Source organism: Cnephaeus nilssonii, assembly GCF_951640355.1.
Source record: "Cnephaeus nilssonii genome assembly, chromosome: X".
NCBI classification, from domain to species: Eukaryota; Metazoa; Chordata; class Mammalia; order Chiroptera; family Vespertilionidae; genus Cnephaeus; species Cnephaeus nilssonii.
In genome coordinates, this window is record NC_137071.1 from 100111571 (window position 1) to 100124024 (window position 12454).

The 12454-nt window shown below is 42.9% G+C and overlaps 1 protein-coding gene across 2 annotated transcripts in view; it reads left to right on the top strand.

Moving 5' to 3' along the window:
* The window catches only part of ATP11C (ATPase phospholipid transporting 11C (ATP11C blood group)), a 235943-nt gene that overhangs the window by 180161 nt on the left and 43328 nt on the right, over positions 1–12454 (top strand). The gene's annotated exons all lie outside the window — the stretch shown is intronic.

The following is a 12454-nucleotide window of genomic DNA, read 5'->3' on the forward strand; positions in this document are numbered from 1 at the left end:
CTTATTGAACATATCTTGGGTGTGTCATTATCACTTCAACTCAGCCGTCTCTAGAGCCCAACTGTCATTTTCCTTGTCTTTTTCTATATCTACTAGAGGCCCAGTGCATGAATTTATGCATGGGTGGGGTCTGGCCGGCCCAGCCCCAATCGGCGGATCGGGGCCAAGCCTATCAGGAGGAGGAGACAGTGGGAGGTTGGCCGACCCGGGGTCAATCAGGGCCGGGCCAGCTGGGGGGAGGGGCTGTGGGAAATTGGCTGCCCCCAATTGGGGTGAGGGTGGCAGATTGGAGGCAGGGCAAACCATGGGAAGGGGCTGTGGGTGGTGGGCTGGCTGGCCCTGCCCCAAAATGGGGCCAGGGGAGGGGCCAATCAGGGGTGGAGCTGGCTAGGGGGAGGGGACATGGGCTGATGGGGATGCTGGGGGCTGATCGGGGGTGGGGCCAGCTGTGGGGAGGGGCTGTGGGTGGTGGGATGGCCGGCCCCACCCCCAAGTGGGGTCGGGGAGCTGATGGGGGGCCAGTGGCCTGCGGGAGGGGCCATGGGTCATTGGCTGGCCGGCCCTGCTCCTGATCAGAGTGGGGGATCGATTGGGGGCAGAACTGGCTGGGGGGTGGGACCGTGGGCCAATCGGGGTGGTGGGGGCCCATCGGGGTGAGGCCAGCCATGGGGAGGGGCCGCAGGAGGTTGGTCAGCCGTCCCTGCCCCTGATTGGGGTGGTGGGGGCCCATCTGGGATGGGGCTGGCCAGGAGGAGGGTATGCAGGAAGTTGGCCGGCCAACCTCGCCCCCTATTGCGGTAGAGGGGGCAATCAGGGGTGAGGCTGGCCAGGGGGAGGGGCTGCAGGAGGTGGGACAGCTAGGGGGAGGGGCTTCAGAAGGTTGGCCAGCTGCCCCACCCTCAATCGGGGTGGGAGAGGCTGATCAGGGGCGGGGTGGCTGGGGGCAGGGGCCATGGGAGGTTGGCCGGCTGGCCCCACACCCTGATTGGGCTGGTTTGCTGGCCGTAGTGGGCATCATAGTGACTGGTCGTTCCTGTTGTTATGGTGTTCCAGTTGTTACAGCATTCCGGTCGCTGGCTTTTTATATATGTAGATTACTGAGCTCACTATACTTCCAGTTTCTAGATTTAAAATGTTGAAATCTCTGTTGACTTCCCCCATGCTTTACCATATGGTTTCAGTCACTGAATTCCGTTTTCTAGTACATCATTGTCTTTTCCATCTATTCCTTTCTTTCCATTACTTTTCAGGTCTAGGCTTTTAACAACTAATTGAATGGCAGCTATAACTAACCACCTAACTTCTCTTTGCCTGCAGTTTTGCTTTTTCTTTCTGTTCTTCTTGCACCCTGCTGCCACTCAGAATATCACTCCCTGTTGATCTGGCCCCAGGGGTACCTGGCATCCCCCTTATATGGAAACGCATTGATTTGCTCAAGCCAGATCTGTTTTCTAAGCATATGCTATAGGTACATGTCTGTATGTCTTAGAAGATGACATTTTATTTCTCTGTCTTAGAACATGACATTTTCTTTCTCTGGAATACTCCAACCCCCTTTTTCCCATCAATGCAAAACTTACCAATCTTTTATGATTGATATCAAATCACTCTTATGTAAAATTATTCCTGATCACTGTGGCATATAGTGTTATCTTCCTTCTCTGAGGTCATAGGTCTTCTTATGTGGATGACTTAGATGACAATGTGTTATATACTCCCTTGTACAGATTATTGCACAGTGTTGTTTTGTTAATGTGATTATCTAATATTCTTGATTCATTCCCTATCTCTGCTACTTTATCATATACTTTTTTTCATCATATTCTTTCTAAGGTGTGTGACCAAGCCTTGTATCTTTTTTTGGTATTTGTATTTTGCTTTACACTTTGAATTATATGAAGTGATAGTTGAGAAATGGCTTTTCATAAATTGATTTCTTTTTCATGAAGCTATCCTAGAGATTAAAGAGAAATTATTTTTACATTTTTTAAATTTTATTGATTTCAGAGAGGAAGGGAGAGGGAGAGAGAGATAGAAACATCAATGATGAGAGAGAATCATTCATCGGCTGCCTCCTGAACGCCCCCTACTGGGGATCGAGTTTGCAACCCGGGACTGTGCCCTTGACCGGAATTGAACCTGGGACCCTTCAGCCTGCAGGCCAATGCTTTATCCACTGAGCCAAACCAGCTAGGGCTGAAGAGAAATTCTTAATCCAGGAGACCTGGGTCTCAGAAAAAAAAATCATGTTAATCTATAAATCTTTCATTATTTCATAGTGTGTGACCATATATCCTTTACTTCTCACAAGGACAAGCTTTATTGTTTTGAATCTATTTTTGTATGTGGAAGCTGTCACCTTTGATAATTTCATTACCTTTCCTGACTGCACTTTCTCTTCCTTGAGGTGCAAATCATTACTGCACTTAGTATAACAAGTGCAATTAGTTTAATGAGTATTGTAGCCGATAAAAAATCAATTTAGTTTGGGTTCTTTAATTTTGTCTTTGACTCACCAATAATTTCTGACAGTCTTATAAAGTTTTTTAAATGAATCCAAATGAGAAGAAGGATTTGCAGATAGCTCGCATTTCACAGTACCACCATTTATTAAATTGAATTGGATGTGGATTTGGGGGTATACTATTTAATACTGAATAAAACCTGACTGAATTTTGTTTAAAGAAAATACTGTGGGTTGGTTTATATCAATTATTTTTAATTACTTCAGTTATGTTTAAAATGAATTGGCCCAAGAGAGAAAAAGATGGTGACCGGCAAGAAGGTAGGGAGGGAGAGTGTGTGAGTGAGGGAGCGATAGAGGAGTATGTGGATGTGTGTGTATGTGTTTGTGTGTGTGTGTGTGTGTGTGTGAGAGAGAGAGAGAGAGAGAGAGAGAGAGAGAGAGAGAGAGAGAGATAGGGACAGTCAGATCCTGCAGGTCTTCCAGGGGGCTGCCAAACTGGGCACTCTTAGACGGCAAAACCCCGCTGCCACTGCAAACACTCCGGGGAGGACACCGCTGGCACAGAAACCATGCCATCTTGAAGAACAGAACTGATTGAGACTAGGATCCTAGCCTCGCCACCACCCAGTCTGGTCTCAGACACCAACTGGGACCCTACAGCCACTCGGGTAAAAGACCTGTGACCACAGCTGCAGACCCAGGGACACCAAGACTCCAGGCACCCCGGCCATGGATTTCTGTGAGTCACAGAGCCCAGCCCCCTCCCCGCCGACCCACTGCAGCTGCACAGGAACTGTTAGACCCTCTCCGAGTAATCAGGCCTCCTGCCCACAAAGAGAGGCTGCACTGAATTTGAGCCTGGGCACGCAGACACAGGACGTTTGTTTCCCGCAGCTCGCATTCCTGTGACCAGACCCCAGGCTCACTCAGGGCAGCTGTACCACCTGACTTTGATTCTGGGTGAGAGCACATGTAAGTCTGTCTCCTGCAGCACAGGAATGGACCACCCGCCGACTCAGGGCGGCTGTGCAACCCGGTCCCCCAAGCAGACCGGGGACCGTCATTCTCCATGCAAGAGGCAGCACTGAGCACCAGTGACTTGACTCTGTTTCTCATCGCCCGTGCACGGGATCCCTGATTCAGAGTACACGCAAACTAAGAGCCAGTGACTCCAATACTCGGCGCATGCACAAACAGGGACCTGATTCTCCAAATTCTGTATCCAAGAATACTTTATCCACCAAGTGACAGAGACTCCATACTCGATTCTTGGTGTGGGCACAGGGGGACACTGACTCCTGGCGCGCACTAGGGGACTCAGATTTTTGGCACACAACAGTGGGGTCTCTTTTTTCAGAACGGTGCAGGCGAGTCCCTGATTCTACGTATATGCATGAGGCCTCACTAAGCGCCAGTGACTCTGATTCTTGGTGAGAGGGGCTCCCACAGACCCACAGCAGCCACACGTCTTGGTGTCAGAGCTCTTCAGTGACACAGGTGGCATGAAGTTCCCACAGCACACAGCCCAGGCCCCCACAACTTGATGATTGGACCTTCTGGTGATAGTTAGAATGGGGAGACAATGAAACAATCCCCAGAGGAAAGAAAGTGATATAGCTATAATCAGAAACACCATGGAATGTTTCAACAGTAGACTAGAAGAAGCAGAGGACCGAATTAGTCAGTTAGAAGATAAGGTAGAGAAACAAGCCCATACTGAACAGCAACTGGAGAAAAAAATTAAAAAGCAGGAGGAAAGGGAAACCAAGATAGCGGCATGAGGTATACACCTGTACGTGCTGCCTTTCACAACCACACCAAAACTACAATTAAAAGACAAAACGACTACCACCCAGAACCACAGGAAAGCTGGCGGAGTAGAAGTTCTACAACTAGAAGGAAAGAAAGAAAACTCATTGAGACTGTGTAGGAGGTGCAGAGGCTCGGAAAAGCAGAGTTATGTTGGCGCGCGAGTGCGAATCAGGCTGGCGACTAGGTGCACTGTTTTTTCCAATTGGAAGGGAGATACAAGCTCCTGAATCCTCTGAACTCCAGTTTCTGGTGAGACTGTGGGAACCCAGACTCCTATGGGGAGAAACTGGACTGTCTGGCATCGGGTCGGAAAGTGAGGGTGGCTTTCTCGCAGAGGTGCGCGCAGGAATCATTGTTTACTGAGCTGGGGCGTGGGACATGGAACGCAGAAACACGGAGACGCAGAGACAGCTGACTGGCAGCCATCGCTGTTTGCCACGCCCTAGTGATTCCCTGAGACCCCGCCCCACCCAATTTACAAACCCGCCTGAGCTGTGCCCAGCGGCTTTTGCATATGAATGACCTGCCCTTTCGCAGCTTAACCTAACAAATTGCAAGTGGATCAGACAGCTCCAAAACTTCCAAACCCCAAGCAAAGAGGAGAAATCTGCAGATCTCCCTGTAGCTCCTGCTGGGTGGCCTCAGACAGTAGCTGACATGTACCTCCTTGGAGATCCAGGAACCAATGTACCTAAAGGTCAGTGTGAGATGACACCAGATTTCAACTCCTCACATACATAAGTGACACACACAAGAGGCAGACTCAGTGAGCACCAAAGACCCACTGAAGCAAGTCCTGCCGCATAAGTGTGTCTCCAGGACAGCAGTTCTTCCATTATAGACACAGTGGGTCCTCACAGCCAATTAGTCTGGAGTTCAATTCCTCCCAGTGTACCAACAGCAATCAAGGCTTAACAACAACAAGACTGTACACACAGCCCACAAAGGGGTGCACCAAGAGTGTCCACCTTAGGTGATTGGGGAGGCTGAGCCACTGGGGCCAATAGGTCACCTACCACACAAAGCCACTCCTTCTACACAGGGAAGCAACCAGAATGCGGAGACAAAGAAACATGTCACGAATGAAAGAAATGGAGGAAAGCAAACTACTGGATATAGAGTTCAAAACCACAGTTATAAGGTTACTCAAGAATCTTCTAGAAACCGCCGAGAAACTTAGTGAGACCTCTGAGGAACTTAGTGAGACTTTCAAGGATCTTAATGACAATGCCAAAAAAATGGAAAAGGACCAGTCAGAAATTAAGCATACACTGTCTGAAATAAAGAATAATATACAGAAATTCAACAGTAGACCAGAGGATCCCAAGAATCAAGTCAAAGATTTGAAATATGAGGGAGCAAAAAACACCCAACCAGAAAAACAAAAAGAAAAAATAATCCAAAAATATGAAGATAGTGTAAGGAGCCTCTGGGACAACTTCAAGCGTACCAACATCCGAATTATGGGGGTGCCAGAAGAAGAGAGAGAGCAAAATATTGAAAACCTATTAGAAGAAATAATGACAGAAAACCTTCCCTACCTGATGAAAGAAATAGACTTACAAGTCCAGGAAGCACAGAAAACCACAAACAAAAGGAATCCAAAGAGGCCCACACCAAGACACATCATAATTAAAATGCCAAGGGCAAAAGACAAAGAGAGAATTTTGAAAGCAGCAAGAGAAAAATAGTTAGTTAACTACAAGGGTGTACACATATGACTGTCAGCTGATTTCTCAACAGAAACTATGCAGGCCAGAAGGGAGTGGCAAGAAATATTCAAACTGATGAACAGCAAGAACCTACAACCAAGATAACTCTACCCAGCAAAGCTATCATTCAGAATTGAAGGTCAGATAAGGAGTTTCACAGACAAGAAAAAGCTAAAGGAGTTCATCACCACCAAACCAGGATTATATGAAATGCTGAAGGGTATTCTTTAACAAAGAAAAGGAAGAAGAAAAAGGTAAAGATAAAAATTATGAACAACAAAGTGACAACAAATACATATCTATCAACAAGTGAATCTAAAAATCAAGTGAATAAAAAATCTGATGAACAGAATAAACTGGTGAATATAATAGAATCAGGGGCATAGAAAGGGAGTGGAGTGACAATTCTCGGGGGGAAAGGGGCGTAAGGGGTGCGGGAAGAAATTGGACAAAAATCTTACACCTTTGGATGAGAACATTGGCGGGGGTTAAGGGCATGGTGTGGGGGGAATCAGGTGGAGGGGAGCTATGGGGGGAAAAAGGGGGAACATCTGTAATAATCTGAACAATAAAGATTTATTTTTAAAAAACAGGAGGAAAGCTTAAGGGAACTTTGGGACAACATGAAATGAAGTAACATACATATAATAGGGCTTCCAGAAGGATAAGAAGAGCAGCAAGGTTAGAGAATTTGAAGAAATAATGACAGAAAACATACCTGATATGGGGAAGAAAAAAGGTACGCAAGTACAGAGAGTTCCAAGTAAGATGAATCCCAAAAGACCCACACCAAGACACATCCTAATTACAGTGGTAAATGTTAATGACAAAGAGAGAATCTTAAAGGCTGCAAGAGAGACACTAGGAGTTACTTTCAAAGGATCCCCCATCAGACTATCAAATGATCTCTCAAAAGAAACACATCAAGGTAGAAGAGAATGGAATGAAGTTTACAAAGTGATGCAAAGCAAAGGTCTGCATCCAAGAATACTTTATCCAGCAAGACTATCAATCAAAATTGAAGGGGGAATCAGGAGTTTCACAGACAAAAAAAGGGCTAAGGGCGTTTATCACTACCAAGCCAGCAATGCAAGAAATGCTAAAGGGAATGCTGTAAAAATAAGAAATAGAAAGAGAGGACGGAACACAGGCATAAAGTACAGAAATGGCTACCAACAGGTACCTATCAATAATAATATTAAATGTAAATGGATTAAACACTCCTATCAAAAGACATTGAGTGAATGAATGGATAAGAAAACATAACCCATATATATGCTGTCTACAGGAGACTCACCTCAGAACAAGGGACTCACACAGACTGAAAGTGAAAGGATGGAAAAATATCAGGCAGATGGAAATGAAAAAAAAAAAGCGGGGGTAGCAATACTTATATCTGACAAAATAGACCTCAAAGTGAAGACCATAACAAGAGACAAAGAAGGCCACTTCATAATTCTAAAGGGATCAATACAACAAGAGGATATAACTCTGATAAGCATTTATGTGCCCAATGCAAGTGCACCCAAATACATAAAAACAAACTTCTAGAAGATATCAGGGAAGAGATTGACAGCAACACAATCATAGTAGGAGACTTTAATACCCCCATTAACATCACTAGATAAATCCGCTAGACAAAACATCATCAAAGAAACTTCAATCCTAAACGACTCACTAGATCAGATTGACTTAATTGACATCTTCAGAACATTGCACCCCAAAACTACAGAATATACATTCTTCTCAAGTGCACATGGGACATTGTCAAAAATAAACCACATATTGGGACAGAGGCAAAGTCTCTCCAAATTCGAGAGGATTGAAATCATATCAAGCACCTTCTCAGATCACAATGGCATAAAATTAGAAATCAACTATAGTAACAACAATCAGAAAAATTCAAACACCTGGAGGCTGAATAGCATACTATGAAACAATGAGTGGGTTACCAAAGAGATCAAAGAAGACATAAAAAACATCCTGGAAACAAACGACAATGAAAACACAACAATCCTAAATCTTTGGGACACAGTGAAAGCAATCCTGAGAGGAAGTTCATAGCATTACAATCCTACCTCAAAAAACAAAACAAAACAAAAAACAAACAAACAAGAAAAACTGGTAATAAACCATCTAACTCTGCAACTTGAAGAATTAGAAAGAGAGCAACAAGAAAAGCCCAGTGTGATCAGAAGGAAGGAAATAATAAAGGTCAGAGCGGAAATAGATGACATAGAGACCAAAAAAAAACAAAAAACAAAAAAAACAACAGTACAAAAGCAAACCAAGAGCTGGTTCTTTGAAAGGATAAAGAAGATTGATGAACCTCCAGCCAGGTTCACCAAGAAGCAAAGAGAGAGGACCTAAATTACCAAATCAGAAATGAAAGAGGGGAAATCACAACAGACCCCACAGAAATACAAGGCATCATTAATAAATACCGTATTTTCCAGCATAGAAGACGACTGGGCGTATAAGACGACCCCCAACTTTTCCAGTTAAAATATAGAGTTTGGGATATACCCGGCCTATAAGATGACACCCGGCGTATAAGACGACCCCCGACTTTTCAGAAGATATTCCTGGGTTAAAAGGTCGTCTTATACACCGGAAAATACAGTACTATGAACAACTCTATTCCAACAAACTGGTCAACCTAGAAGAAATGGACATATTCCCCAAAAAAATACGACCTTCCAAAACTCAACCAGGAGGAATAAAAAAATCTGAATAGGCCAATAACTATGGAGGAAATTGAAGCAGTAATCAACAAACTTCCAGCAAACAAAAGCTTGGTGCCAGACAGCTTCACAGGGGATTTTTATCAAACATTCAAAGAAGAAATAAAACCTATCTTCCTCAGACTATTCCAAAAAATTCAAGAGGAAGGAGCACTTCCAAGCTCTTTCTACGAAGCCAGCATTACCCTAATCCCGAAACCAGATAAAGACAACCCAATGAAAGAGAATTACAGGCCAATATCCCTCATGAAAATAGACACCAAAATTCTCAACAAAATTCTAGCAAATTGAATCCAGCATTACATTAAAAAAAATAATACACCATGACCATGTGGGATTTATTCCAGAGAAGCAAGGATGGTACAATATCTGCAAATCATATAAACAAACTGAGAGATAAAACCATATAATCATATCCATTGATGCAGAAAAGCATTTGACAAAATCCAACACCCTTTCTTGATAAAAACTATCAGCAAGTTTGGAATAGAAGGATCATACCTCAACATAATAAAAGCCATATATGACAAACCCATAGCCAACATCATACTTAATGGGCAAAAACTAAAACCATTTCACCTAAAAACAGGATCAAGACATGGATGCCCACTTTCACCACTCCTGTTGGACATAGTACTGGAAGTATTAGCCATTGCGATCAGATAAGACGAAGAAATAAAAGGCACCCAAATGGGAAAAGGAGAAGTAAAGCTGCCCTTATTCGCAGATGACATGATATTGCACATAGAAAACCCCAAAGACTCCATGAAAAAAACTACTAGACTTAATAAATGTTTTCGGCAATGTAGCAGGATACAAAACACCCAGAACTCTGTGGCTTTTCTATACACCAATAATGAACTCACTGAAAGAGAAATTTAAAAAGCAATCCCATTTACCATTGCAACAAAAACATTAAGATACCTAGGAATAAATTTAACCAAGGAGATAAAGGACCTGTACTCAGAAAATTTCAGGATGCTGAAAAAAAGAGGTAGAGGAAGACATGAACAAATGGAAGAATATGCCATGTTCATGGGTTGGTAGAATCAACATCATTAAAATGTCCATACTACCCAAAGCAATCTATAAATTCAATGCAATCCCCATTAAAATACCAACGGCATACTTCAAAGACCTAGAACAAATTCTCCAAAAATTCATCTGGAATAAAAAAAAAAGACCTCAAATAGCTACAGCAATCATGAGAAAGAAGAACAATGTTGGAGGGATCACAATACCAGATATCAAGCTACACTGCAAAGCCACTATTCTCAAAACTGCCTGGTACTGGCACAAGAACAGACATATAGACCAGTGGAACAGAACAGAGAACCCAGAAATCGACCCAAGCCCTTATGCTCAACTAATATTTGACAAAGGAGGCACGACCATACAATGGAGTCAAGACAGTCTCTTCAATAAATGGTGTTGGGAAAACAACAGATACTTGCAAAAAAAATGACACTAGATCACCAACTTACACCATACACAAAAATAAACTCAAAATGGATAAAGGACTTAAACGTAAGACGGGAAACCATACAATTTTTAGAAGAAGCCATAGGCAGCAAATTAGTAGACATTTGTCATAGCAACATATTTCATGATACAGCTCCTAGGGCAATGGAAACTAAGGAGAAAATAAACACATGGGACTACATCAAAATAAAAAGCTTCTGCACAGCAAAAGAAACCATCAACAAAACAACAAGAAAGACCACTGCATGGGAGAACATATTTGCCAATGTTATCTCCAATAAGGGTTTAATCTCCAACATTTACAGGGAACTTATACAACTTAACAAAAGGAAGATAAATAATCCAATAAAAAAATTGGCAAAGGACCTAAATAGACACTTTTCAAAAGAGGATATTCAGAAAGCCAAGAGACATGAAAACATGCTCAAAGTCACTAATCATCCAAGAAATGCAAATCAAATCAACAATGAGATACCACCTCACACCTGTCAGAATGGCTATCATCAACAAATCAACAAACAACAAGTGCTGGAGAGGATGCAGAGAAAAAGGAACCCTCATGCACTGCTGGTGGGAATGCAGACTGGTGCAGCCACTGTGGGAAAAAGTATGGAGTTTCCTCAAAAAATTAAAAATGGAACTGCCATTTGACCCAGTAATTCCACTTCTAGGAATATGTCCCAAGAAAACAGAAACACCAATCAGAAAGGATATATGCACCCCTATGTTCATAGCGCAATTTACAATAGCTAAGATTTGTAAACAGCCTAAATGCCCATCAGCAGATGAGTGGATTAGATAACTATGGTACATCTACACAATGGAATATTATGCTGCTATAAAAAAGAAGGAATTCTTACCATTTGCAACAGCATGGATGGAACTGGAGAGCATTATGCTAATTGAAATAAGCCAGTCAGTGAAAGAAAAATACCACATGGATAATAAAGAACATTATAAACTGATTAACAAAAATAGATACAGAGGCTGAGAATCATTGAACAGACTATCAAACTGCAGCAGGAAGGCTGAGGAGGAATCGGGGAAGAGGTAAGAGATCAACCGAAGGACTTTGTGCATGCATATAAGTATAATCAATGGGCGCAAGACACTGGGGGGTGATGGGGGAGGACATGTGCTGGGGGGTGGGGGAGGCTGGGGGAAAGTCAATGGAGAAAAAAAGGAGACTTATATACTACTATTTGTAATACTTTAAACAATAAAATAAAATATTAAACAACAAAATAAAATAAATAAAATTAAAATTAAATAAAAGAAATTAATTGCCCCGCCAATGTCTCTCAGTGGTTGTGTGTCGACCCAGGAACCAAGAAGGTACCAGAGGTTCGATTCCCAGTCAGGGCACATACCCAGGTTGCTGGCTCAATCCCCAGTAGGGGGCATGCAGAATGCAGCCAGTCGATGTTGCTGTTTCTCTCTCCCATTGATGTTTCTACCGCTCTATCCCTCTCCCTTTCTAAAAATCAATAAAAACATAGTTTAAAAATGGGTTTTATTTATGTTAACTATTGAAAGCAATTGTGAGGACAGAATTATTGCAAGGCATTTTTTAACTGCTGGATTATATAAACTTTTAAAAGCTACTAGATTCCCATGGGTTTTGAGGGTTGACACACAAAGCAGTTATTATCTAAAACATAGGGTGGGAGGACAACTGTTTACCGAATACACTTCTCACAAGTAACTCCACCAGATTTATTTTATTCAGTACCTACCATGAATACAGCATTGCGCTATACTCTGTCATCGACACCTTGAAGAGACACTCAAGGAATAGTGACAGTCTTTTTACATGTATCTCAGATACTTTATACAAATTTCACCACCTTTAAGATGTCCCCCTTTAAAATGCAGCTACCGCCCTAGCTGGTTTGGCTCAGTGGATAGAGCGTCCGCCTGCAGGCTGAAGGGTCCCAGGTTCGATTCTAGCCAAGGGCATATGCCTGGGAAGTGGCTCGAACCCCAGTAAGGGGAGTGCAGGATGCAGCTGATCAATGAGTCTCTCTCATCATTCATGTTTCTATCTCTCTTTCCCTCTCCCTTCCTCTCTGAAATCAATAAAGATATTTTAAAAATAAAATAAAATGCAGCTACCTATAGGAAAGATGAAATCATATTGGTCAGTGGAACAAATTTAGTTGGAAGCTAGATGAGTGCAATAATTTAATCTTAGAAAAGTCCCTTGGGATAAGGGTTGGGGTGCAACCAGGGAGAGT